Source organism: Carassius auratus, chromosome 42 (genome assembly GCF_003368295.1).
Source record: "Carassius auratus strain Wakin chromosome 42, ASM336829v1, whole genome shotgun sequence".
NCBI classification, from domain to species: domain Eukaryota; kingdom Metazoa; phylum Chordata; class Actinopteri; order Cypriniformes; family Cyprinidae; genus Carassius; species Carassius auratus.
The window spans coordinates 15226558-15254307 of NC_039284.1; the positions used below are offsets into that span (position 1 = coordinate 15226558).

Here is a 27750-nt window from a genome sequence, read left to right on the forward strand (position 1 = left end):
TTGCCTTCACTGCCACTTTTCAGAGCGCCCTTCACAATGCACGCTTCCTAATTCTTCCTAGTTCGAAGCGTGATCGCGAATCATTTGAGTCAGCTCGGGAGTTCGGAGCAGCTTCGCGGATCATTTGAATCATTCGAGAAATCGGAGCGGGTTCGCGAATCATTTGAGTCAGTTCGGGAGTATGTAGCGGGTTCGCGAATCATTTGAATCAGTTTGGGAGTTCGGAGCGGGTTCACAAATTATTTGAGTCAGTTTGGGGATCGCAAATCATTTGAATCAGCTCGGGAGTTCGGAGCGAGTTCGCGAATTATTTGAGTCAGTTTGGGAGTTCGGAGCGAGATCGCGAATCATTTGAGTCAGTTCGGGAGTTCGGAGCGGGTTCTCGAATCATTGAGTCAGTTTGGGGATCGCAAATCATTTGAATCAATTCGGGAGTTCGGAGCGGCTTCGCGGATCATTTGAATCAATTCGAGAGTTTGTATAGGGTTCACGAATCATTTGAGTCAGTTCGGGAGTTCAAAGCGGGTTCGCGAATCATTTGAGTCTGTTTGGGGAACGCGAATCATTTGAATCAGTTCGGGAGTTCGTAGCGGGTTCGCGAATCATTTGAGTCAGTTCGGGAGTTTGAATGCAGTAATCCAGTAGCTCTTTAGGGTATTTTTTCAAAATCCTTTTGCACATTTTATTCATGTTCAGTAGTTCTTTTTAGCTCAAGCAAATCCACAAACTAATAAAAGGATTTATTATTAAGGTTGCCTGTTGACTGCTGTATATAAAAGCCCTTCAATATAGTTGTTGTTACCTCAGCAGATGAGGGGAATCATCAAAACAAATATATATATATATATATATATATTTTTTTTTTTTTGTTGTTGTTGTTGGCTATAATAGAGTACCGGCACCTCTTTTGGGCCACTTAAAGCACTGGTTCTGACGGTGTAAACATGGCTGAAGGCGGGAAAACCAAACCGAGTCTTCTGAGTGAGTCATTTACACTGGAACGGCTCCAATTGATTCAACCTTAAACTGGATTCACTGGCAAAAAACACACCGAAAGAGCCGCTCATTTTCGACTTTGGAAAAAAGCACGTAGTGAGGGAGGAACGGAGGTTTTCGAAACTCCGAATCAGTTAACCATTGCGTCGCGAAATGATTCACACTCGAATCGGATCGCGAATCATTTGATACAGATCGGGACATCGGGTTCGCAAATCTTTTTTTTTTTTTTCTGATTTTTTATTTTTATTTTATTAAAACAACAAACCATTAAGGCAGTGCAGTTATAAAAACAGAACAACGAACAAATGAAGAAGAAATAATAGACAAATACAAATCCCGGTTTTACTAGTTTGCTAGTTGCTAGTTTGTTAGCATCGTTAATTTGTGTCTGATGGTGGATAAATTCAGAAATGCAGTTTTGTCTGCTTTAGGATGAACACAGTTTAGATAGTTCCCATGTACTCCTCTAGATCAACTCTGAATAAAGAAAAGAGGTTTAGGACCAAATTTTATGTTAATGTATGTGAAATTTAGCTAGCAGCAAACAAATTAATTAAGTTATATTTTCCTATGTTCTTTTTGGATCTTTAAAACAGAAAGAAAAGACACAAAATGAGATTGGATGAACATTAAAAATCTGACATTGCCAGACAAGTAAATGAATCTTCCTCAAGAGACAAAAACAGCAATTCTCTTCAATGTCATAAAACAATTACATTTCAATACATATCTGTCTGATGTGTTTTGATAGGATTGAGGAATATATTAAAATACTTCATAGGGAAAATAATAGGCGAAGTCAATCTTAATAGAACATTTAAATAATTGAATTAGAAGTTAGAAATGTCATAAAAGTGTCATATACTCGATTTATTAAGTATTAATCTGTCAAGGGTTATATATAGGCCTAATCAAAGCATGACAGTCTGTGAAATACTTCTGAAAGCTCACATGCTTTTTATTTCACTGTTAAAGATTCAGGAAAAAAAAGAGCAAATGATTAATATTGTTCAAAGCCCAAATTTCACAAGAACAATTTTATTAAAACCAATGCACAACACGAGCACATTCACTAACATTCAACAATATTTGTCTTCCAAAGATCATCTTGATATGTGTGATACTAATAACAGAAAGTCTTAAATGTCTTTAAATGTCAAATCTGGTTTGTTTTTATTTTTTATCTATTTTTTAGTCAGCAGAAACAGAAGTTGAAAATAATAAAGTGGCATTCAGTAGCATACAGATTCTGACACGTGGTATCTATCTAATTCTGTATAGTATAAATATCTTAAAAGTGCGCTTATGGTTTATACAAAAAAATGAGCTCTAATCATCAACACTTTTTACATTCCACATCTAACACAGATTCAACATTCAAAGGCACAGGACTTCACTTCAAAACCATCCAAAATAATCAGAGTCAGAAAACTAGTTCAAGTAATCTTACATTGCAAAAAGATTTTGGTCGAAAGGAGACGATGGCACAGAATCGTGTTGTAAAAATTCAATACAATACTTACAGGATTAATTTTACATGTCAGCTAGTAATTATGAGGAAATTAAGAGCAAATGATGAACTCTCCGCAGATAATCCAAGACTCTTTTTAAAGCAAATTATAAAGCAAATAGTTTAGTCAATAAACGGACTAAACCGATATTTTAACCGATATTTTAACCGATATTTTCTAGACCAATCTGTCTCATGCATTGAAAAGAAAGTTAAAAGAAACATATTTTGGCACTTTTTTTAGTAGCTCACCTAGATCAGATACAGATAACCTTGCAAATATACAGAAGTTTGATGTCAAATTTCTTACTTGGTGTAACTTTAAATACAGAACTAATTCAACAAGAGTAGATTAAAAAAATTTAAAAAGTAAAAATCGTTAAATTAAAATCTAGCAAGTAGAAATAACAGCTAATCAAAGTGCTGGATGAAATCACTAATTATGGCATGAAGTAGAAAATAATTAACAATCAAATTCCACTCTGCATAAAAATCCTTAAAAGCATCCCTCCCAAACTGTACTAAATAAAGTTTTAAAAAGGAGATATTACATGCTTTCTGACTTATGTAGAAAGATTGCATAATGATGATAATACCTCGGGAAATACAAAGTGCATATCCATTCTTTTTTTCATTTTTTATTAATTCATTTATTTTCCTTCATCTGCATTACTATATTTATTAATGACTGAGGTGAATCTCATTTATATGGAAGGCTGTTTCCGCCATGGGATATATATATATATATACATATTCTGAGATAAAAATTCTAAATTCTGAGATAATGTAAAAACTCGCAATTCTGAGAAAAAGAAAGGAGAATTGCAATTAGTTGCAATTAAAACATTTTTATTAAGTCTAAAAAAAATGAATTGCAAGATGCAAACTCGGAATTATGTAAAATAAACTTGGAATTGCAAGAAAAAAGTCAGATTTTAATTTTATAACTCACTGTTAAGACTTTTTCACAATTCTGTTTACCGTATTTTTCGGACTATAAGTACAACTGAGTATAAGTCGGATGAGTCCAAAAATACGTCATGACTAGGAAAAAACATATATAAGTCGCATTTAGAACCAGGCACAAAGAGAAAACATTACCGTTTCCAGCCGCGAGAGGGCGCTCTATGTCTTCAGTGTAGACTACAGGAGAACTGAGCAGCATAGAGCGCCCTCTGGCGGCTGGAGACGGTAATGTTTTCTCTTGATTCATTTCTCTCGGTTCATGTCAAATTAATTTTGATAAATAAGACGCACCTGACTTTAAGTCGCAGGAACAGCCAAACTATGAAAAAAAGTGTGACTTATAGTCCGGAAAATACAGTATATATCACAGTTTTGAGTTTATATCTTGCAATTCTTGCAGATGTTTTCAGAATTACACAAAGGTTTTCAGAGTTGTGAGACAACATTTGCAAGGACCTTTTTTATTTTGTGATGGAAACAAAATTCCACACACAAAATCCAACAAGGACATGTTCAGGTCACATTTCCCCCAAACCAGAAATTAATAAGAAATTCCATTTTGCACAAGAAAATAAAGACAAATTGCCATTAATGTAACACCAATAATAATAAATGATGTATGCATCATGATGTTGCATGGCCTTTTAATTGATTCTGTAATAAACACTATTACAGTATGCCTGGGATTTGAGGGAAAACTGATTTTGGGGTGAATTGTGAGCTGGACGTGTTTTCATGAGATTCACTCAGTCATTACAGTGACCTACTGATGCTAAACTGTAGTAACAAAAGAAAGAATTCAAACAGTTTCATAAAACCTCCTAAAAAGAAACTGGGAGGAACTGTAATGGTCAGTTGCAATAAAACATATGCAGTTATTATTATATATTTTTTTAGAACAACCTAACGGTGTCGGTTATGGGTTTGGAAATAAATAACGCTTATAAGTTGAAACACACCGTCACAAGTTGATAATAGTTAATCACAGTACAACACGAGCTATGTTGCTGACATTTACAGATGTGTAGAAGTACAAGCGGCCCGCTGACTGTAAGCATGCATCCCTGAAGCTGCTCCAGGTCAGTGTGGGACAGAGTCTCTTTCTGAAGTACATCAGGACAGGTGGAAAATCACCTGTCGTTTCCACAGCACAAGTCAAGCACTCGCAATCAAACCAAACCAACAGCAGCAAGAAGATGAATCAGAGAGTCATCATCCGTTTCAGTGCAAATAAACCAGCAACCTTTCAGAAACTCTCACGTCCGGAAGATTGAATCTCACAAAGCCTGGTGAGAATTCAACCCAAAAAAAAATTTGAATTTGAAAATTTGCTTAAAAAAATTAAAAAACAAGTAAGGGTGAAATATAGTTAATTACACTTAAAATGTTTTTTTTTTTTTTATTATTATTATTATATTTTATACGTGAAATGTGAACCAGATTTAAAAAAAATAAGTATAATTGGCTAACATTATTAGAAAATTGCATGTAAATAAAAATGAAACATACATAAATTCTCAAAGTCTATAAAAAAAAATAAATAAAAAATGGTTACCTGTAATTTAAGAAAAAAAAGTAAAAAAATATCCTGACTTAAAAAAAAATAAAAATAATGATTTGGTGCACATAAAAAAATAGGACTTAAATTCCCAATATATATATATATATATATATATTAGTTGAATAAAAAGAAAATATGGAAAATATGGTTAATGCACTTACCTTATTATTTTTTTAAGCAAAATATATTCTTGAGGTGTAATATGAGGTGTATATATATATAATCGGCTAACATTATAAGAGGTCAATGTGTGCATAATAATTAAACATAAATAAATAATAAATGTGTAAATACAAATTTCAGAGAGAGGGTGAAAAATGGTCTGGAAAAAAATCTTTTGTCCACTATTGGTGCAAAAAAAATAAAATAATAATAATTTCAAAAGAAAAAAGGAATTTCTATTTAGCTTAAAAATATATTTAGCTTTTTTTTTTTAGGGTTTACGATTTAAAAATGCAAAAAGCTCAATGGCTTTAAAAGCAGTCTGCTTTTTTTAAGCAATCGTATTTTTGGAGTGAAATATGACCCAGATTGTTGTTTGGGTTGAACTGACCAGAAGATTTTTGTGAGATTCATCTGATAAAGACGACTGACGGCTACAGTTTCTCCATGCAGTGCGTTCTCTTCCATTAAAACTCGTTTTTACTCATTATTATGAGAAGCACATCAACAGTACACTAGAAATAATTCAGATTTAAATCTTAGTGTGCATCCAGTCAAGTAAAAAACAACAACTTAAAACAAATGTATAACTCCCAGCGACATGAAGCCGTGTTTCTGAAGCACAAACTCTCTTCATCTGAAACAAGTCTTACTAATCTCTAATATGTTGATGAAGGACATGAGAGTGTTTGAAGGTTTCTGACATCAGTCTTTCTTCTCCTCCTCTGTGTCGTCTTCAGACTGTGCTCCCTTCGTCATGAGTTTCTCCAGCGTGGAGGAAGAAGAGCGAAGAACCTCCGGCTCTCCGTCCTCAGTCTTTCTCTTGGTGCTTTCCTGCACAAACTCCTGGATCTCCAGAGGAAGCCGCCGGAATTTGTCCTGGTATTCCTGATCCAGGTCGCTCTGGAGCTGCAAACACAGGTCACAATATTACAGGTCAAGTCTACAGGGAATCAAAAATTACCTTTAGTGCAACGTTCAAAATCTAAATCCTTCATTTTTTGGTCCAAAATGAGCATTTATTGAAACTTAACTGCAAAAAATGTTTCGTTTCAATCTTTAATGGCCACATTTACACATCAGTGAAACTTCATCTGTCCAGTCACAGTCAGGTAATTAGGAGGTTAACTAACAATAAGACATGCACAAATAATAAAATGTAGAAAAGTCTCTGACAAAAGTAAATAGAGTCCCACAGAGGGTGAAAAAAATGTTCAGTTTTTGGCAAAAAAAAAAAAAAAAACCATTATTGGAGGACTTCAGTGAAAGATAAACTAAACATAAAATAAATAAAACTGTTTAACTTTAGTGACTGAGAGGATGGTAAATGGTCCTGATTTTTTTATTTTTATTTATTTAATTAAATAATACTTAAATAATAAATGTATTATAATTGTAAAATAAATCAGGTGAAAAAAAAGAAAAATAATTGCCTAACATTATCAGAGTACTTCAAGAAAAATAAAAAAATAAAAAAAAAAAATAATAAAAGTTGTTAAACTATATGTAAAAATCAAATAACAATATTGTTAAAAAATGTAAGAGTTAGAGGGTTGAAAATAGTCCTGAAAAAAAAAAGATTAGTTTAAATTTAATTAAATAAATAATAAAATGTGATGTAAATTATAAATGTAAAATAAACCGGATGTAAAAAAGGCCTAACATTATTAGAGTATTTCAAGAAGAATAATAAGAAAAAAAAAGAAAAAAAAAGTTGTAAAAATATATGTTAAAAGCAAATAACAATATTTCTAAGAATTGTAAGAGTTAGAGAGAGGAAAATGGTCCTAAAAAACAAATAATAATAAATGTAAATGTCATTCAATAATAATCTTACATTTATTATAAATATAAAATAAATTAATCATATATATTTTTATATAAATTTGGTAAAGAAAAAACTAACATTATTAAAGGACTTAATATATATATATATATATATATATATATGTGTGTGTGTGTGTGTGTGTGTGTGTGTGTAATAAAAGTTGGAAATGTCAATGAAAAAAGTGATAGAGATGGAGAAAGGGGAAAATCAAAAAATAAAAATAAAATCCTAGATGTACATTACTAGAGGACTTCAAATTTGAAAGAACAAAAATAACAATAATAAGTCACCTGCAAACATCATCATTGTAAAAGTGCTCACGAATGACAACAAAACACATTAATGTAGAGATTTCACCATCATTCCTGCTATTCACATAAAACACTGAATCTGAGTAAGAAACACAAAAGCACATCATTTACAAAGCTCAGGGCTTACAGGAAGGGAGTCTTGACTTCATGCAACATGATTCAGCTCATAAACCAATCAGAAAACAGCATCCGAGACTGTTTTCACATGTGATTGGGAATCAGAGCTGTACTGCTGAACACTGAAAACACATTTCCTCTGTTTCTGTATTTAAGATCGACTCAAATGTGTTATATGACCCGAGAAAAGTTCTCAAGGAGAGCAGGAGCTGAGATATTTAAATACTCCTGACAGCTTATGAAATATTCAAAAGTGTTAAGTCTTTAATATTTTAAGGGTCAGTCCTGAATGAACAGTCTGCCATCGTTCCCTCAAGCTCCGTCTTAACAGGACTTTCAGAAAAAAAAAGGTACAAAAGCTGTCACTGGGGCGGTACCTTTTCAAAAGGCACACCTTTACCTAAAGAGTCCATATTGGTATCTTAAAGTGTACATATTAGTGCCTAAAGTGTACATATTAGTGCTTATTAACGACATATTGAGACATATTAAAATGTACAAAAGTGTACTTTTTAAAAAGATACCGCCCCAGGGACAGCTTTTGTACCTTTTTTTTCCTGAGAGTGTACAGTATGTCAGGTTTTAAAGGGTTAAAGTTACAAAGCATGCTGGCTCAGTGATGATGGTTTTATAAAATGTATTGATCTACAGTGTCATGATGCAACAACCTCCGAATCTCATCTGTCAAACTTCCTAGAAAGCATCCCGCCTGGCTTTACCAGATGAGTTGTGCTCATATAACAATAACAGTGATCATAATCACCCGCTGTGCTCCAGCTGTGCTGACAGATAGAGATCCGGCCTGTGCTGATAGTTTGTTATTATAGTCAAACTTACTTTGGGTTTCTCATCTAATATCTGCTGCAGGACGCTCTTGTGGGTTTCTACAAGCTTCTCCTGTCTCTTAGTCTGAGCGTCTTCCAGCTAGTGAGAGAAAAGACAGACGCTGTGAAGGGTGAAGAGTCATATTTGCTCTGATGTTTGATGATGAGAAAGTCTCTCACCCTCTTGATGTGGTGCACCACCTCGTTCACATACGACCGGTTGATCTCCAGCTTCTCCCTGAAACACAGACACAGCGTTAACAGTGTTTCACTGCCATCTGGAGGACAGTTTTATAAAGAGTCAGTCAAAATCCAGAACATTCCCTTTCTTTAATTGCCTCCCAGAACATTCATAAAAAATAACCTGAAAAGATTCATCTCTCTCTCTCTCTCTCTCTCTATATATATATATATCTCCCTCTCTCGCTCTATCTATCTCTCTCTCTCTCTGTCTCTCTCTCTCTCTGTCTATCTGTCTCTCTCTCTCACGTTAATCTGATTATCTTAAATTAATATATTATATAATATAAATAGTGTGTATTGTATTAATGTTTTTGTAAAATTACACACATTATAGAGAAAAAAAAACTATATTAACATTCTTAGATAATGTTAATTATTGTTACATATAATATATTAATTATATATTATTATTATTATTTGAATTATCTATCTATCTCTATATATATATATATATATATATATATATATATATATATATATATATATATATATATATAGAAGATTATTAGTTATTAGAACAATGACTATTTTAGATGATTAATTTATATTAATAGATAATACACATATTTGTTCATGTTTTATTATAATAGATATGAAGTATAGAGAAAATAACAATAATATATAATTAATTAATATTTTTGTACACATATACAGAAAATAATAGAACAAATTAAAAAATGACAGGTCATTTCAAATACAATAAAATAATATTATAGTATATTATATATATGCAAATGTGTGTGGTTTTAGATTAGTATTTAAAATTTGATTAAAATATATGATATACATTTTCTTTTGTTAATTTATTGTTACATGCATTTTCATTTGTTAATTTATTGTTACATGTAATATATTAATAATGTATAACGTAATATTTTTTATTTTTTTAAATATATTAATATTAATATTATTTGCATTACCAATTAATATAATTATAAAACGTAGTTGAACAAAGAATTTTAATATTATTTATAGGCCAAATATGCTTCAAATTCCCATTATGAGATCATCTGAATGAAACCTAAAAAACGTACTGTAAATACTGTTAAAGATGTTTTATTTCACTCGTCTAAAACCAAAACCTAAGTTTAGACACACAACAAGTGTCTGTTTGATGAGCTGATCAAGACTTACTCTTCTGTCAGGTGTTTCTCCTTGGATTTGGCTTCACTCATCTTCTCTTGTCTCTTCTTGTCCATCTTCTTCTTCAGCTCTTTCTTTTCTCTGTAAACACAGACGGGACAGCGAGGGTGACTCGACATGACCTTATGAATTATTAAAGAAGCCCGTGATATTCGTGACGGACTCACTTCTCACACAGCTCCTTGATTTTCTTGGTTTGGTTGCTCTGAGTCTCCTCAGCGATGACCGTCAGCTTCTCGATCACCTGCAGACACAGCACAGAGAGAACAGCTCGCAGTGAAACCAAACACTAAAAGGTTTCTAAAGCTGGATATCAGAGATTATTTAGATCTGATTTCAAACATATAATTAGCAAAATACAGCTTCTTACGAAAGTTCTAAGCGGCCATGCATTATTTTTTTTTACCTTCTTGTTTTCTCGTTATAACGATAAAATTTTCTTGTTATCTTGACATAACAAAAGTAATTTTCTCGTTATAACGACTTCATTTTTCTTGTTATAACGACTTCATTTTCTCGTTATCTCGACATAACGAAAGTAATTTTCTCGTTATAGGGACTTAATTTTCTCGTTATCTCGACATAATGAAAGTCGTTTTCTCATTATAGCCACTTAATTTTCTCGTTATTTCGACATAAAGAAAGTTGTTTTCTCGTTATAACGACTTAATTTCCTCGTTATCGCGATATAACGAAAGTCATTTTATCATTATAACGACTTAATTTTCTCGTTATCTCGACATAACGAAAGTTGTTTTCTCGTTATAACGACTTAATTTTCTCGTTATCTCGACATAACGAAAGTTGTTTTATCGTTATAGCCACTTAATTTTCTCGTTATCTCATAACGAAAGTCGTTTTCTCGTTATAATGACTTAATTTCCTCGTTATTGCGATATAACGAAAGTCATTTTATCATTATAACGACATAATTTTCTCGTTATCTCGACATAACGAAAGTTGTTTTCTCGTTATAACGACTTAATTTTCTTGTTATCTCGACATAACGAAAGTTGTTTTCTCGTTATAACGACTTAATTTTCTCGTTATCTCGACATAACGAAAGTTGTTTTCTCGTTATAACGACTTAATTTTCTCGTTATCTCGACATAACGAAAGTCGTTTTCTCGTTATAACGACTTAATTTTCTCGTTATCTCGACATAACGAAAGTCGTTTTCTCGTTATAACGACTTAATTTTCTCATTATCTCGACATAACGAAAGTCGTTTTCTCATTATAACGACTTTTCTATTTTTTTTATAATTATTTATTGTACGTGTGATATAAAACTAATTATCATTGCCATGGTTTGATTATTTTCTGTATATTTGTAATATCACACACACACACACACTGTATTTAGCAGCACGTCCCGTCTCTGATCTGACCTGTTTGATGTGCTCTTTCTTCAGATATTTCTCGCTGTAATACTGCTCCTGACGCAGACTGAGCAGCTGCTGCTGCTGCTGTTCTTTGAGTTCGGACAGTTTCTGTCCGCTGTCCTGATCCAGATTGACCAGTTCCTGCTCGAAGAACGAGGGTCCGTGTTCAGGACTGGACGACAAACACCTGCCGAGACACACCAGTCCCTGAGATGTTCATTCTCCCGATGTTTCTCACTTCAGAAACAGTGACTGGACCGGACTCTACCTACCTCTTCTTACCGTCTCGTTTGGCAGACTTCAGCAGGACGGCTCGTTTGCGCAGGAAATCGTGCTGGATCTCGTTGTATTTGGCCGTGTGCTCCTTGATCATCTCGGTGGTCTTCTTGTGGTGTTTCTTCACCAGGTCCTTCATCTCTTTATAATGTCGTCTCTGCTCTCGGACGAAGCCCTTCTGCTGTTTCAGCTCCTCCACGGTTTGTGCCTCCATCTCTGAAGCAGAAACAGAGACTTCAACGACTGTAAAATATGCTTTTTTAATATCACGCCCTCCATATTTTATGAAGCTTTTCTGAAGATCATGTCGATGGATTTTCTGAAGCTGTACATCAGAAATGTCTTAATAATTTATAGCGCATTCAAAATGATTGAAACTCAACGGCTACATAATAAAATGTCACCTGCGGCTGCTTGTGTTTTCTTTTATTGTTTTGTTTTTTTCTAACATAAAATAAGCGAAATGTAGCTTCTCTCAAGGTAGAGACTTCATTTTTCATTGGACACTTGACTGGATTTTTTTTCCTGTATATGTGTACAGAAACACAAATTCATTACATTTCTGTATTATTTTGTATGTTAATATATTTACATTTGATTTAAAATAACGTGTCAGATGTTTTGTATACGTTTACAGAAACATATATTCATTTAATATATATATATATATATATATATATATATATATACATACACACTTAATATAATAACATAAACAATATTTTATCAATAATTTTATATATATGTATAAAGAATAATATAATATAATATAATATAATATTTTATATTTTTAATTAACCTGCCATAGTACAGAAACACAAAGTAATTATACTGTTGTATTATTTTATGTTTTAATATATTTATATATAATATATATATTATTTTATTCATATCAAAATATTTTATATTGTTATAATTCATTTTAAAACAACAACAAACTAACAATTAACTTTGTATATAACCGTGTAATATAAAACAAAATAATATAATATATATGCAAATATAATATAATATAATATAATATAATATAATATAATATAATATAATATAATATAATATAATATAATATAATATAATATAATATAATAATTTGTTAAATAACCTGCCATGGTTTGTTTTAGCCTCTTTTTTGTCTGTATATATTTATAGAAAATGTATTATTTCTTTTTTATTTAAATGTATTTTATTATTATGATTTTAATTGGATATTATTATTATTATTATTATTATTATATTTGAAATAACTTTGTTGTCATGGTTTGTTCATTCATTAGTATTTGTCTAAATGTGTATTATTAAATACTACTACTACTACTACTACTACTAATAATAATAATAATAATATACATTTTATTTAATTTATAATATAAATTTAAATGATATATTATTATAATATAATATAAAATAACAGAATAAACAAACCATGGCAAGTTATTTCAAAATCCAATATCACTGAGTGAAAACTCAAAGTCTGGAGTAAATAAAAAGCCATTGGCTCTGTTTAACAGTCGGTCACTGACCGGTGAGGACGCTATGGATCAGATCCTCAGTCTTAGCCGCTGGTTTGGTCGAGCCTGAATCATAACGGGATAAGATCTCATCAGATACCATTCATGCATATACAATAAAACTCCTCATTGATTCTCTCCCTGTCTTGTGAAGCTCTGACCTGTGGACTGTGGCTGTGTGTTGATGTGGGACGCAGGTTTGGGAGCGGTGCTGGGTGTGTGACTCAATCCGTTCTCAACCGGGACGGGTTTGGGTTCGCTTTTAACCTCCGAAGGGTTTTCAACACATGGATCTGCCTGAAGAACAAGGAACGTCATCATCAAATCCTCCAGTGCTGTTCAAACTCAGGCTGCTTCATTACAGTCACTTCTTTCATAAGCAGATGAATTCATTAGTAGTGAGGAATGTGATTAGAGTTCAGATGGAGTAATTAGTGCCAGTGCAATCTGATCTACTATCTCTACCTCTCTGGTGTCTTTCTCTTCTTCTCCTTCCTCTAAAGTGAGCGCCGGCCAGCTGTTTGGATCTCTGCTCCATCAGGTTGACATATCTGATGGGGTTGGACAGCGCTTCGATGACATCTGATCAGCACAGAAACAACAAATTCAAAAATATATTCTATTTGATTTTAGATAAAATTTGCATTTTAATTTACTTACCAATTAATGTTGACTTTCTCACAATATTTTGCAACTTTAAAAACGTCCAAAATAATTGTTTTTTTTTATAGTTTTTAAAAAAAAAATTATGTGACATCGGCATTTTAGTTAACAATAATAATTTCTTCTACAATATTTTGCAACTTTTGCAACTGTTTAAAAACATCAAAAATAATAGCCCAAAATATAAAAAAATATAATATTTGATTTTATGTATCATTGACATTTAATTTACCTAAAAATGAAAATTCTTTTGTAAGAAATTATAACTTTCTCACAATATTTTGCAACTTTAAAAACATCCATAATAATTGTCAAAGACATTTTTAAATATTATATTAGATTTTATATGTGACATCAACATTTTAGTTAACAATTATAATTTTTTCTAAAATGTTTTGCAACTTTAAAACTATTCAAAAACTTTCAAAATAATTATTTAAATAACATATTACAAATATCTTTTTTAATGTTTTTTTTTTTTTTTTTTTTTTTTGTCCCTATAGTCCAGACGTGATTGTGTTGGGAATCTCTCAGTCCAAACAAATGCGTGAACGCTGCTGAGGAGGTCAGTGCTGTCTTTCCTCTGTGGTCTAACACCTTTTAACTAAAGCACAACACCAACAGGTGCATTCTGGGTACTGGAGACGTCAATCCATCCCAGAGTCCCACGTCTCATAGATTCAGGACCAATGAGAGCCGCTGGGACACGGATGGAAACGCTCCTCACAAAAGTCATAATTCACACCAAAATAAGTATTTGTCACATGTAAATAATGCAAAGTAGCCTGAGATTCACTCGTAGTCACCATGGTATTGACATGGTACTCTGAGGTAATTTCACAGTAATACTTTGGTACTTTAAGTGCTTTTTGACAGTGGCACAGAAAGAGCAAATGAAGCCGTTTCAGATAGTAATGAGTTTCTTACCGGCGAACGTATCGGGAACGTAGTCCTTCACCTCGATATACACAAATATAGCAGGAAGAGTTAGAGCTTGGTTCTTTTCATTTCTCAAACCGATGTAACGATAACCTGTGAGAATAGGACAAAATTATGTTTCAATAAAATAAAAATCTGCATTTCAGGTCACAAAACGTATTATAATAATACAATGCAATACAATAAAATACAATGCAATGTTATTTTTATGTTGCATAATAATTTACCATTTAATAAAATAAAATATTCTAACTCTAATCTAAAATAAAATGAACAACATTTATGTATTATTTTTATTCAAATATTAAAACTATCTAAAATAACACTAAATTAAATGCAAAAAAACCAAACATTCAATAAAAAAAACTGAAATAATTTTGTATATCAGTCATTACAATACAATACAATAAAAAGTACAACTATATCTGAATTATAACTCATTAAAATCAAAATGTAAAATGATTAACCATAAACAGTTAGCTCCAAAAACTATTTGAACTATTGAAAACTATTGAATCGCAGTTTTATATATGGATACTCCCATATTCTTGTAATAACTAAAGTTTGAAAACAAGCAGCTTTGTCATATTTTAGCCGTTGTGGAGAAGGTTTTGAATACTGTGTTCAACTTCAAAGTCAAAAATGTTTAACAATTCAATCCAATTCCATTCCATTTCATTTCATTTGATTCAATTCGATTAAATTCAATTCGATTAAATTCGATTCGATTCGATTTAATCCCATTCAATTCAATCCCATTCAATTCAATTCCATCCCATTCAATTCCATTCAACTTAATAAAATTCAGTTCCATTAAATTCAGTTAGATTAAATTTGATTCCATTTGATTCAATTCAATTTGATTCGATTCGATTAAATCCCATTCAATTAAATTCAAACTCACTTTCATTCAATCAATCAATTAAATTAAATTAAATTAAATTAAATTAAATTAAATTAAATTAAATTAAATTAAATTAAATTAAATTAAATTAAATTAAATTAAATTAAATTAAATTAAATTAAGCCCTGGTTTATTCTGTAGAAATGAAACACAGTGACCGCTAAGACTGCAACACTATCTTTGCTGTTTAAAGGCTACATGAATGAAATACTTCCATTCAATTCAATTACATCCCATTCAATTCCATTCAACTTAATTAAATTCAGTTCCATTCAATTCAATTTGATTTGATTCGATTAAATTTGATTACATTTGATTAAATTCAATTTGATTCGATTAAATTCGATTTGGTTTCGATTAAATCCCATTTAATTCAATTTAACTCACTTCCATTCAATTCAATTCGATTCGATTCAATCTCATTCAATTCAATTCAATTCCATTGCATTTAATTTAATTTCATCCCATTCAACTTTATAAAATAAAATAAAATAAAATAAAATAAAATAAAATAAAATAAAATAAAATAAAATAAAATAAAATTAAATAAAATAAAATAAAATAAAATAAAATTAAATTAAATTAAATTCAGCCCTGGTTTATTCCGTAGAAATTAAACTCCGTGACTGTTAAGACTGCAACACTATCTTTTCTGTTTAAAGGCTACATGAATGAAAGAAAGAAAAGACCAATCATGTTTCAGTATGCAAATACTGTGATGACATCATCATCGTTTCTGAAAACAGACTGAATTGAGAGTTTCTGATTCTGACCCGGACGGATGGAAGAGACGGGGAGGATGCGATGGCCGATGAACTTCCCGCCCTCTTCATACACAGCTATCCTGAGAGACGCCAGCGTGGGCAACACCACCTGACCCAGAAACAACACCGTTATTGATCTCAAGCTCTCTGAGCGTCTGACAGGACACTGAAAACAGCCGTACCTTTTTAAAGACGATGGGCTCGTCGTCCCACACAGGGTTGATGGCGTTGCTCTGGGACGTCTTTGTCTTGAAAGCTTTTCGTCTGGTGTCAACGGGGAGTCCAAACATGTCAATCTCCACATAAACACCCACCTTCTTATCAGTCAGAAACTGTCCTGATATGATCTGAAGAGACAACGAAATATAAATACATCTGACACTATACACAACCGATCAGAATTATACTACAGCTTGTTACTAACAAAAAGAAGGGAAGAATATTCTTTAAATAATAGCTAAATTAAACCATTTTTACAGTGTTTTCTTGTGAAGAGATCGAGCTGTAACACCCCTAACCTTCACTGATAAGGTGTTGGCAACGATGCCGTCCACGGTGCTCTCTGTGAAGGGGTCGAAGTTCTTGTCCGGTCGTCTCATGAACTCTGGTTTGAGTCTGTAGCCGCTCTTCCCGTTGTACTCGTACATGCCGAGGTTCAGCTGCATGGACAGATCTGAGAGAGAGACGAGTAAAAAACAACAGCTATTAAATCAGATTACATTGAAGATTTCATATTACAGTTAAGTCATATTTTCATAAGGCTCTCCCGAAGCGTCTTCATTGCTCACGGTCTCTCACCGATGGTCTGAAAGTTGAGTGCCACGAGCTGACAGCCGGCGTTCCAGAAGACCTGCGGCATGTAGTTGGAGGAATCCACACGCGTTCCTTTGGGATAAATCCTGCTCAGCTGAAACTTGTTGTATCTTCATGCACACGGTTAAGGGAGCGTCGTAACCAATTACACAGATACATCAACAAATCATACACCTCCATCACAACCAGAACATGCATGTGTGATCATCACCAGAACATCACCTGACAAAACAGTAAGGGGATTACATTTTTCATAAAGAAAGTTTTTTTCTTTATTTTAGAATTATTTTAATATACTTTTCCAAAAAAAAAAAAAAAAAAAAATTAATAATAATAAAATTAATCAATTATTATCCTAGTGTTGTTACAATAAAATAAAAAGTTAAATAAAAATAAAATGTAATTAAATTAAATGTGTAAAAAAAAAATCCACAATTAACTAGAAATAATAATAAAAATATCAAATATGAATAATCATATTTTCTGTAAAGATGGTCAACTAATTGAACATATACATTTCAAATATAATAATATAATTTTATGGTGTTTTCTGCAACAATTTGGGCATCAAAATTGAACATAAATTAAATGGATAAACTTTTTATATATTTTATATATTTTTTCAGTAATAAGAAAAAAAAAATATTTAACCATCAAAATGAAATAATTAAATTAAAAATTTTATTATTTGGGCAGTGTTTTTTTCTTTGAACTAAATAAAATTTGGGCATCAAAATGTAACATTTACATTTTAATTATAAATTCTATAAGTTTAATCAGAAAATTAAGTGCTAAAATTACTAAAACTAAAACTATAATAATAATAAATTAAAGCTATATTTCAATTTTAAATAAATAAAAATCAAAAAGAAAAATAGAAATTATAAACGTTGTACTGATAATTAACTGAAATAATGGGAATCAAAATCAAATTTGGGCATCTTAACTGAACATATAAATTTAAATGATTAATTATATTATATTTATAGTATTTTTCTTCGACAAAAAAACAAAACTATTTGGGAATCAAAATTTACACCAAAACCAAAATAAACCAAAATAAAGACCTACATTTAAATGATACATTTTATCATTTTATATATTATTTTTTCTAGGACCAAAAAAAAACAACAACCTGGGCATCAAAGAGATATATATATATATATTCTATATCATCATCATATCATCACAACTATATATATATATATATATAAATCAATAAAGACTTAGAAATAGACCAGATGCACCACTTTCTGATTTCTCAGTAATAATAATAGATGCTGTTGTCCTGGTCAGTGTCTGGTCAGATATTTGGGCTGTTTTGAAGGATGCTCGACGAAGTCCACCGGTGTCTTGGTGAGATGCTCCAGCGCTTTGGTCTCCACGAACGATGACATCTGATAACTGCGTTTGCTTTCTGAGAGCAGACAAATCTAGCTTTAATGAGATCTTCACACCAGCCCAGACTTCACCAGCTGTATGCAGTCACACTTACTCTTGGAAATCTCAAACGAGTGGAACTTGGTCGGCTGGATGTAGTTGACCAGCGTGGACATTTCTTCAGTGGCAAAGGCTTCACATCCCGCTGTTCCCTGGAAAACATCACAGAGAGATCGATTTCTGGAGGTCAAGCTGCTGCTCTCATCTTTTGTTGAGAAACTTTTTAAAGCCTTAGTTTGTGCTATACTGAAACAAATTACACAAAAGTTAAAACAGCTTCTGCTGATAACCTTAACATGAACAATTCATCTGTTTCAAAAACTAATAAATATAAATATTAGATGAAAAAATGAAACCTAAAAAAAAAAGAAAAAATAGAAATTAGAAAGTAAAATGACTAAAGTTAGAAAAATTGAAATAAAACTATATATAAATATTTTAATCAAAAACAACATTTATAAGTTTAATAAGAAAGTGCTAAAATTACTAAAAAACTAAAACTGAAATAAAAATAAATTAAAGCTATATATAAATAATAAATGTAAAAAAAAATTAAATATTTTTTTTTAAATGTTGCACTGGTAATTAACTGAAATAAAAGGTAATTATGGAATATTAAAATGAATAAACCTGAAATAAAAATAAATTAAAGCTAAAAAATATAAATTGAAACAATTTTAAGTTGAAATATTAAAATGAATAAACCTGAAATAAAAATAAATTAAAGCTAAAAAATATAAATTGAAACAATTTTAAGTTGAAATATTAAAATGAATAAACCTGAAATAAAAATAAATTAAAGCTAAAAAATATAAATTGAAACAATTTTAAGTTGAAATATTAAAATGAATAAACCTGAAATAAAAATAAATTAAAGCTAAAAATATAAATTGAAACAATTTTAAGTTGAAATATTAAAATGAATAAACCTGAAATAAAAATAAATTAAAGCTAAAAAATATAAATTGAAACAATTTTAAGTTGAAATATTAAAATGAATAAACCTGAAATAAAAATAAATTAAAGCTAAAAATTTAAATTGAAACAATTTTAAGTTGAAATATTAAAATGAATAAACCTGAAATAAAAATAAATTCAAGCTAAAAAATATAAATTGAAAAATTTTAAGTTGAAATATTAAAATGAATAAACCTGAAATAAAAATAAATTAAAGCTAAAAAATATAAATTGAAACAATTTTAAGTTGAAATATTAAAATGAATAAACCTGAAATAAAAATAAATTAAAGCTAAAAAATATATAAATTGAAACAATTTTAAGTTGAAATATTAAAATGAATAAACCTGAAATAAAAATAAATTAAAGCTAAAAATATATATAAATTGAAACAATTTTAAGTTGAAATATTAAAATGAATAAACCTACTAAAATTACTCGAATGAACTAAAATAAAATAAATTCAAGCTTTAAACGTACAGTATGTAATTTTTGGCCACCAGGGGTCACTCAATCAAAATAATAACATAAGACGTACTTTGATGATGTCGGGAAAATGCGTAAGGCTCATGGGAGTTGTTGTTCATTGGAGCACGCGCTCTGTCCCAAATTCCTCGCTCATTCTAACTTAGTATTTTGAAAATCATGTCTTTTCGAACGGAGAGATATATGAATTATGAGACCCCTATCAAATCAATATTCCATCTAGCTAGTAGTAATATATGTAAAAAAAAAAACACGGTCGTCTTTCGTTAATAATTATAATTACGTTATACTATGATATCGAACAAGTTAGAGAACTGCATTTGAAGCTACTTTATTCAGCTAGATATAGAACAAATGTAGATTTACATGAGAGCTAGTCCGTCTGCGTTTTACACAAGACATCATCGTTTCACAAAATATACGGATAGATACAGTTAGCTGAATGGATGCATACCTGTTTATCAGAATGCAAGCGAGTTCGGCATCTCTCTGTAGTTTCAGCTTGTCACGAAACTCTATCTTGGAAATGCAACTCCAATATTTACCCGTGTCTTGTTGCTTCTCTTGTCCCAAAACCATGTCGGGTCATTTTATTTCATCCGTGCGTTTGCGCTTCACAGAACGTGCAGGCAAAGCATAATCATGATCCATAACTAAGTTATTGATTGAGGTTAAAATACGAATATAAACAATAGAAATATAAAATATAATAGTCTCGATCAAGGCTACTACTTTTTCTTCTTCGTCTCGTCTTTGTTTCTGTTCGCCTTTGTATTTGGAGGTTCCGCAGGAAGTTAGATAGACTAGAGGGGTCAAAGTTTATATGACGCCATAGACGGGCGACAAAACGGAAATAAAGAAACGTGCCGTGTCTTCTAATTAAACTATAATTTTCTCCGGATTTGAAAGTTCGTGGAAACTGTCGGGATGATGTAAGTACACAACTAAAACATATATATAACATATATATATAGTGATTTCTGCTATTTTTAAATCAGAAAAATTACATATTGCGCCTTTGTAACACCTAACAAAGTTACTAAAGTTTCAAGTTAAATTAAAACTGAATATATACAAATCAAAGCTCATTCAAAATATGAATCAATACTATAATATAAAAGCGTAAACTCTTACTGACCTCGTCCATGGACTTCTTACAGTCATCATCGTCATCATCTTCATCTTCATCATCCTCAGCCTCCACCTCTGCAGGCGCTGAAGCACAACAACAGCATCAGATCAGACTTCAGTCACATCAAGTGTGGAGTTTCTCAAGATATGATTCAATCTCAAACCTCACAACAACACACACCTAACAATCAAAAACACTCATTTATGTAAGGGGTGATCCATTTCATTTGTGCATACATGTAAAGTATTTATTCCATTATTTATGTATCTCTAAACAAATTATAAAAATTATGAAAAAAATAAATGTCATTCATGGTTGGTTTGTTTCATATTTGTGTCTATATGGATACATACATACATAAATATAAATTTAAATGTAATAATAATTGTCCTTAATGGATTTTTGCATATATATATATATATATATATATATATATATATATATATATATATATATATATATATATATATATATATATAGGCTATATATTTTATTCATCTATAATTGAACAAGTATCAATAAATAAATAATTGGCATTAATAATTGGCATTAATTGGCATAATAATTGGCATTAATGGATGCTCCATTTAATTATATTAATAAACATAAATTGTTTAATAAAATATTTATTTATCTTGAAAAAAATCAATAAATTACATAATTGGTATTTGTTGGTGGATTTATTTCATTTGCACATACCAATAAATTATTTGTGAATACATTATCTATCATTATATATATATATATATATATATATATATATATATATATATATATATATATATATATATATATATATATATATATATATATATATATATATATATATATATATATATATATATATATAAATTAGTAAGTATTTTTTCATATATCATTAAAAAATATAAACAAATAAATTAACTGTCACGTATGGGTGATCTATTTCATTTGTTCATTTGTTTCCTCATTAATTTATTCATTTATTTACCATGAAATAATTATCAAAAATATACACAAATATATATTTTTTATATATATTATTTATAATAAATTACATTTTATTTATTTATTTATCTATTAATAGAGTCATCAGATCAAGAATAAATGAAATCTATTTGATTCAGGAAGCATCTGCACTGATTTCCTGAGAAGTGCGCTCTTCTCTTCTCTTCTCTTCTCTTCTCTTCTCTTCTCTTCTCTCCTCTTCTGATTTCCGGGTCTCTGTGGTGTTACAGGTGGATCCAGCTGTTCAACATCTGCTTTCTGCGTCAGTGCAGTCTGGACTCAATCTTTGAGAGCGAGCCCTCGCATCCATCACACGTCCCACACAAACACAGGCTCAAATGTCAGCATGCTGTGACAAACACGTACAGACCGGCGGACTGAGTTCATGCCGTCTGCTTCTGCTCTGCAATCGCGCTTTCTTTCGACTTGCTAAAGATAGACATGAGCACAATCCCCATTACAGCACTTCTGAAAGATTTCAATGCACTCTGGAAACCACTGCTGCTTTCGACAAATGTCAGATATCAATTACAAAATATTAAGTGCACTTGGATCAAAGTTACAATTTTGTTGTCTGTATTTTTACTCCCAATGCATTTAAGTTGCATGTCTAGAAAATAACTAGAAGAGAGTGAATTTAACCGAACTAACCTGGCACACAAGTTTATATATTGGAAATTTATACTGGGATTTATTTATTGGAAATTAATTTTAATACTGTATATTGCAGATTTACCATTTAGAAGTGTAATCTTCATTTAAGATATTATAATTTTATGATTTAGAAATCTGATTTTCATTTATTATATAATATAGATTAATTTATAATTAATTTATTGTTTATTTACAAATTAGAAATGTAATTTTAATTAATATATTATGTTTTTACAAATCAGAAATGTAATTTTAATTTACTATATAATACTGTACATTTAAAATCAGCAAATTTGCTATTTTATTTTATTTATCATATATTGTATATGATACAATATAAAAACTGTATATTTACAATTTATAAACGCATAAAAATTAAAATCATATTTAATTCACAATTTTCAAATTACTCTTGAATTATACTGTTATATTATATAATATTATATTTTATAATTATATTACATTTACTATTTACTAATACTAACTTAAATTTAAAAAAATAATAATTTAGTGTGTATTGACAATAAAATATTTTATTATTATTTTATAATATATTATGCTTTATAAAGTCTAGTAATTATATTATAATAAAATAAAAACTGTAAATTGTATAATATATTATATTGTGTATTTATAATTTACACATTTAATTTGAATGTGTCATAACTTGTATATTCACAACTTTCCAACAAATTAATAAGCATTTATATTTTATTACAAAAATATTTTAATTTATTATATTGCATATTTACAATTACTAATTTCTAAAAAATTTAATGCATTATATTTTATTTACAATTAATAAATGCTAACAATGGCAGCACTATGTTTTGTATATTTTTAAATAAAATAAAATAAAATAAAATAAAATAAAATAAAATATTTTAATCAATATTTAAAATAACAGACACTTAAATGAACTGATTGAAATCTGATTTAATTTAGCAGAGGCTGACTCAATCATGCAGCTCTGTTATAATACCTGCGGGTCCAGCAATGGGTGAAGACGGCTCAAAGACACTGGACGAGTCGCTGTTGGACGCCTGCTCAGACAGCTTCTTCTTCGTGCTGCCATCCGAGGGTTTGGGGTGAGATTTCTTGTTCTTGATGAGGATCTTTCCAATGAGCTCTTGAGGACTTGGCAGAGGAACGCCGGACTCGAGCTGAAACACAGCAGAATCTGTCATGAGAGAACTGGACGCACGCGGCCGCTAAAAGAGCACCAATGCATGTGGGAGAGATACTCTTACAGGATATTTCTCCAGAGTCTCAGTCAAAAGAGCGTCCCCGAAGATGGATCGGCAATATTCTGCCATTTTAGCTTGCTGTTTGGGGCTGAGATGCAACAGAAACTGAATTAGAGCTGACATCATTGCACTTACAACGCAGAACAACATTAGTGCATGAAACATTTGCATCAGACAAAAATTACATCTGCAGACCTTTTATTAAATCACTGATTTAGAGGGAGATTTTTGTAGAATTCAGCAGAACAGATTTAAATATAGCAATAAATAAAATGTAGTAAAATCATACTGGAAGATGAAAGCATAAAATAAAATAAAATAAAATACAATAAAAAAAAAATATATATAATATTTTTTATAATAAAATAAAATAAAAATAAATAAAAATAAATAAAATAAATAAAAATAAATAAATTAATTAATTAATTAATATCTTTGCTGATTTATGGGTAGATTTTGTAGAATTCCGCATAGTGTATTTATATATGGTAATAAACATAATGTATTGAAAACTTATTAGAAGCTGAAAGCATAATAAAAAATGAATGAATGAAATAAAGCAAAAAATAAAATAAAAATAAAATAAAAAATAAATTAAATTAGATTAGATTTTCTGATTAAGGGGGAAGTTTTGTAGAATTCTGCAGAATAGATGTAAATATGGCAATAACTAAAATTTCCTAAACTTTTATTGGATGCTTTCTGCATGACGAAATAAAATCTAAATCTAAAATAAAGAATGAAATAAAAAATAAAACTATAGATAAATCTAAAATAAAATCTAGCGTAATAATATTTTTTTATTATTATTAAAATAAAATAACAAAATAAAAGAAACATATCAACATAATTAACAATATACCATAAAATAATATAAAATTAAATTACATTAAATTAAATGGTCGCTGATTTAGGGGATTTTTTGTAAAAATATGCAATATTGTCAATTAATAAAATATCCTAAACTCTGGGAGCTGAAATCAAATAACTATTAAAATGGTTTGAAAATTATCCCCTTACGACGTTCACATACATCTCGTTCTGTGATGTTACTGAAGTGCAAGCTCATCTCATGTCATCTCTGATTTCACACAGAGGATGATGCTAGCGCTAGTGCTAGTGCTTAGCGCGTCTGACATCTCACAAGAGGACAATGATGAGTGAAAACAAATGATGCATCTCAGAGACGCTTCTAACCACTCTTCGTTGCCATCGCTGCGAGGAGCCGACACTTACGAGTCCACGTGATTCTCGAAGGAGAGGATGATGGGGAACGGAGACGTCTTAAACGCACAGTCTGCGATGGCTTCGATCACCTCCTGGAAAATAACCACAGATTCAGCTGAATTTAAATCATTTTTCTATCATGAAATATTTCAATATGTCAAAATGTAATAGCTCTATTAAATAGTTTATTTTATTTTTTTATGCATTTATAATACTAAATGCACAGCTTTTTTTTTTTTATTGTGTTATCTATTACACTTGATAATGAATACAATGTGCATTAATTAGGTTTTCATTTATTATATAAATTAAACTATTCACTACCGGTCAAAAGTGGCTAAACAAGAAAAATATTAATTTTAATTTTAATTTATTATTAATAATTGAGCAGTAAACCAGCATATTATAATGATTTCTGAAGATCATGTGACACTGAAGACTGGAGGAATGATCCTGAAAATACAGCGGTGCATCACAGAAATAAATTATACTTTAAAAGATACTCACATAGAAAACAGCTTTTTAAACAGTACTAATTTTTTAAAATATTACTGTTTTGAAAGTATTTGTGATCATATAAATGCAGCCTTAAATGTACTAAACTCTTATTAGAAGCTGCAATTAAATATTGAATAAAAAATAAAAAAAATAAAATAAAAAATAAATAAATAAATAAATATATATATATATATATATATATATATATATATATATATTGCAGAATTTAATTTAATTTTATGTATATATATATATATATATATATATATATATATATATATATATATATATATATATATATATATATATATATTGCAGAATTTAATTTAATTTTATGTATATATATATATATATATATATATATATATATATATATATATATTTTTTTTTTTTTATTTTTTTTTTATACAATATTTAATATATATATATATATTAATAATTACATTGCGCTAATTGGAACTCTTATTGGAAGCTGGAAGCATAATAAAATATAATACATTTAAATAATATAAAACAAAGAACAACATACAGAATAAAGTAAAATATAATAAAATCTTCACTGGTTCAGGTGGAAATGTTTGGGGAATTCTGCAGAATAGACATCAATTAAATGTACTAAACTTTTAACGGAAGCTGAAAGCATAATGAAATACAAAATATAAAATAAAGAATTCAGATGAATATTTATTTTACAATTTATAGACTTTGATCAAATTAAACAAGCACTCACAGGGCTCTGGTTTTGTTTGCGACTGTGTATCAGACAGTGAAAAACTGACAGATTTTTTTCTGGAAACGTCTCTAAAAGCAGTAAATAGCTCGGGGTTAAGCACTACTTGACTGTGAGCGCTGATGAAAGCTGGCTCTGGTGTGGTGGAGTGCTGTGGGTCACCTTGAAGGAGATCTCTGAGGTCATGGTGAAGCCGTGTGTGATGACGGGTTCCTCCTCCGCCGTGCGTCCCTTCCAGCAGTCCAGCTCCACACAGCGACATCCAGACAACAGCGTCTGACGGTACATCTCTACAGAGGAGCTCCCCGCCAGCTGACCCGCTGACAACACACACACACACACACACACACACACACACACACTCTCAGTGAACGCTCACACAATGCATGCGCAAACTGATGTGCACTCAAGCAAATAAACAAGCTGTGTGTTATAAAAGCTTGCTTCCACTACAGGATAAAAAATTTACACTGCCTTATCTGTATATTTATTGTACATTTGTAACATATTGTAGACATTGTAAATTCTGTACTTACTGCTTATTGCACTTCTGGTTAGATGCTTACTGCATTTTGTTGCCTTTAACCTTGCATGTGCAATGACAATAAAATGTAATCTAATCTCAATCTCACAATTTCAATTATATAAACTCAGAATTGCTAATTTAAATTATATGTAATTCTGAGACGAAAGCTCTGTGCAATATAAACTATAAACAATTATTTATTATTTAATTATTAAAAAATATATTATTTATTATGAATTATGAGATTATATATATAGATAAAAAAAGATAAAATTGTCAATTTAAGTAGTTACTTTATTTGTGCATAAATATAAATGAGTAAGTATTTTTTATATATCATTAAAAATATAAACAAATAAATTAACTGTCACATATGGGTGATCTATGTAATTTGTTCATTTGTTTCCTCATTTATTTATTCATTTATTTATCATGAAATAATGATCAAAAATTTTAATAATTGTCATTTTAGGCAATCTATTTCATTTGCCCATAAATGTAATTATTTTAATATAATATATAAAAATATAATAAATAAATAAAAATATTGTAAGGTGAAAACACAGAATAAAAAAAAGAAAAATGAATATAGAATTGTGAGATTTAAACTCAAAATTCTGAGAAAAAGTCAGCATTGTGAGAAGTAAACTTAGAATTCCAAAATAGTCGAAATTCCAAAATGTAAACTTACTATAGAATCAAAAAAAAAAAAAAAAAGATACATTTAGGAATTATGAGATGTTAACTTAACAAAAAATATACGATATAATAACAGTACGATATAAAAGAATAAAATTAAAAAAATACGGTAATAATATAAAAAAATATAATTGAGACTTTTTATCTCACAATTCTGACTTTATAAATTCACAATTCTGAGAAAAAAGTCTGAAAAGTGCTCTATAAACACGAGATAAAATGTGAGAATAAAAGTCAGAATTTAGAGAAAAA

The 27750-nt window shown here is 29.9% G+C and overlaps 1 pseudogene; it reads right to left on the reverse strand.

The window, feature by feature from the left end:
• Positions 1-5453: 5453 nt before the first annotated feature.
• LOC113060807 (1-phosphatidylinositol 4,5-bisphosphate phosphodiesterase beta-1-like) overlaps positions 5454-27750 on the reverse strand; it is a 61043-nt pseudogene continuing 38746 nt past the window's right edge.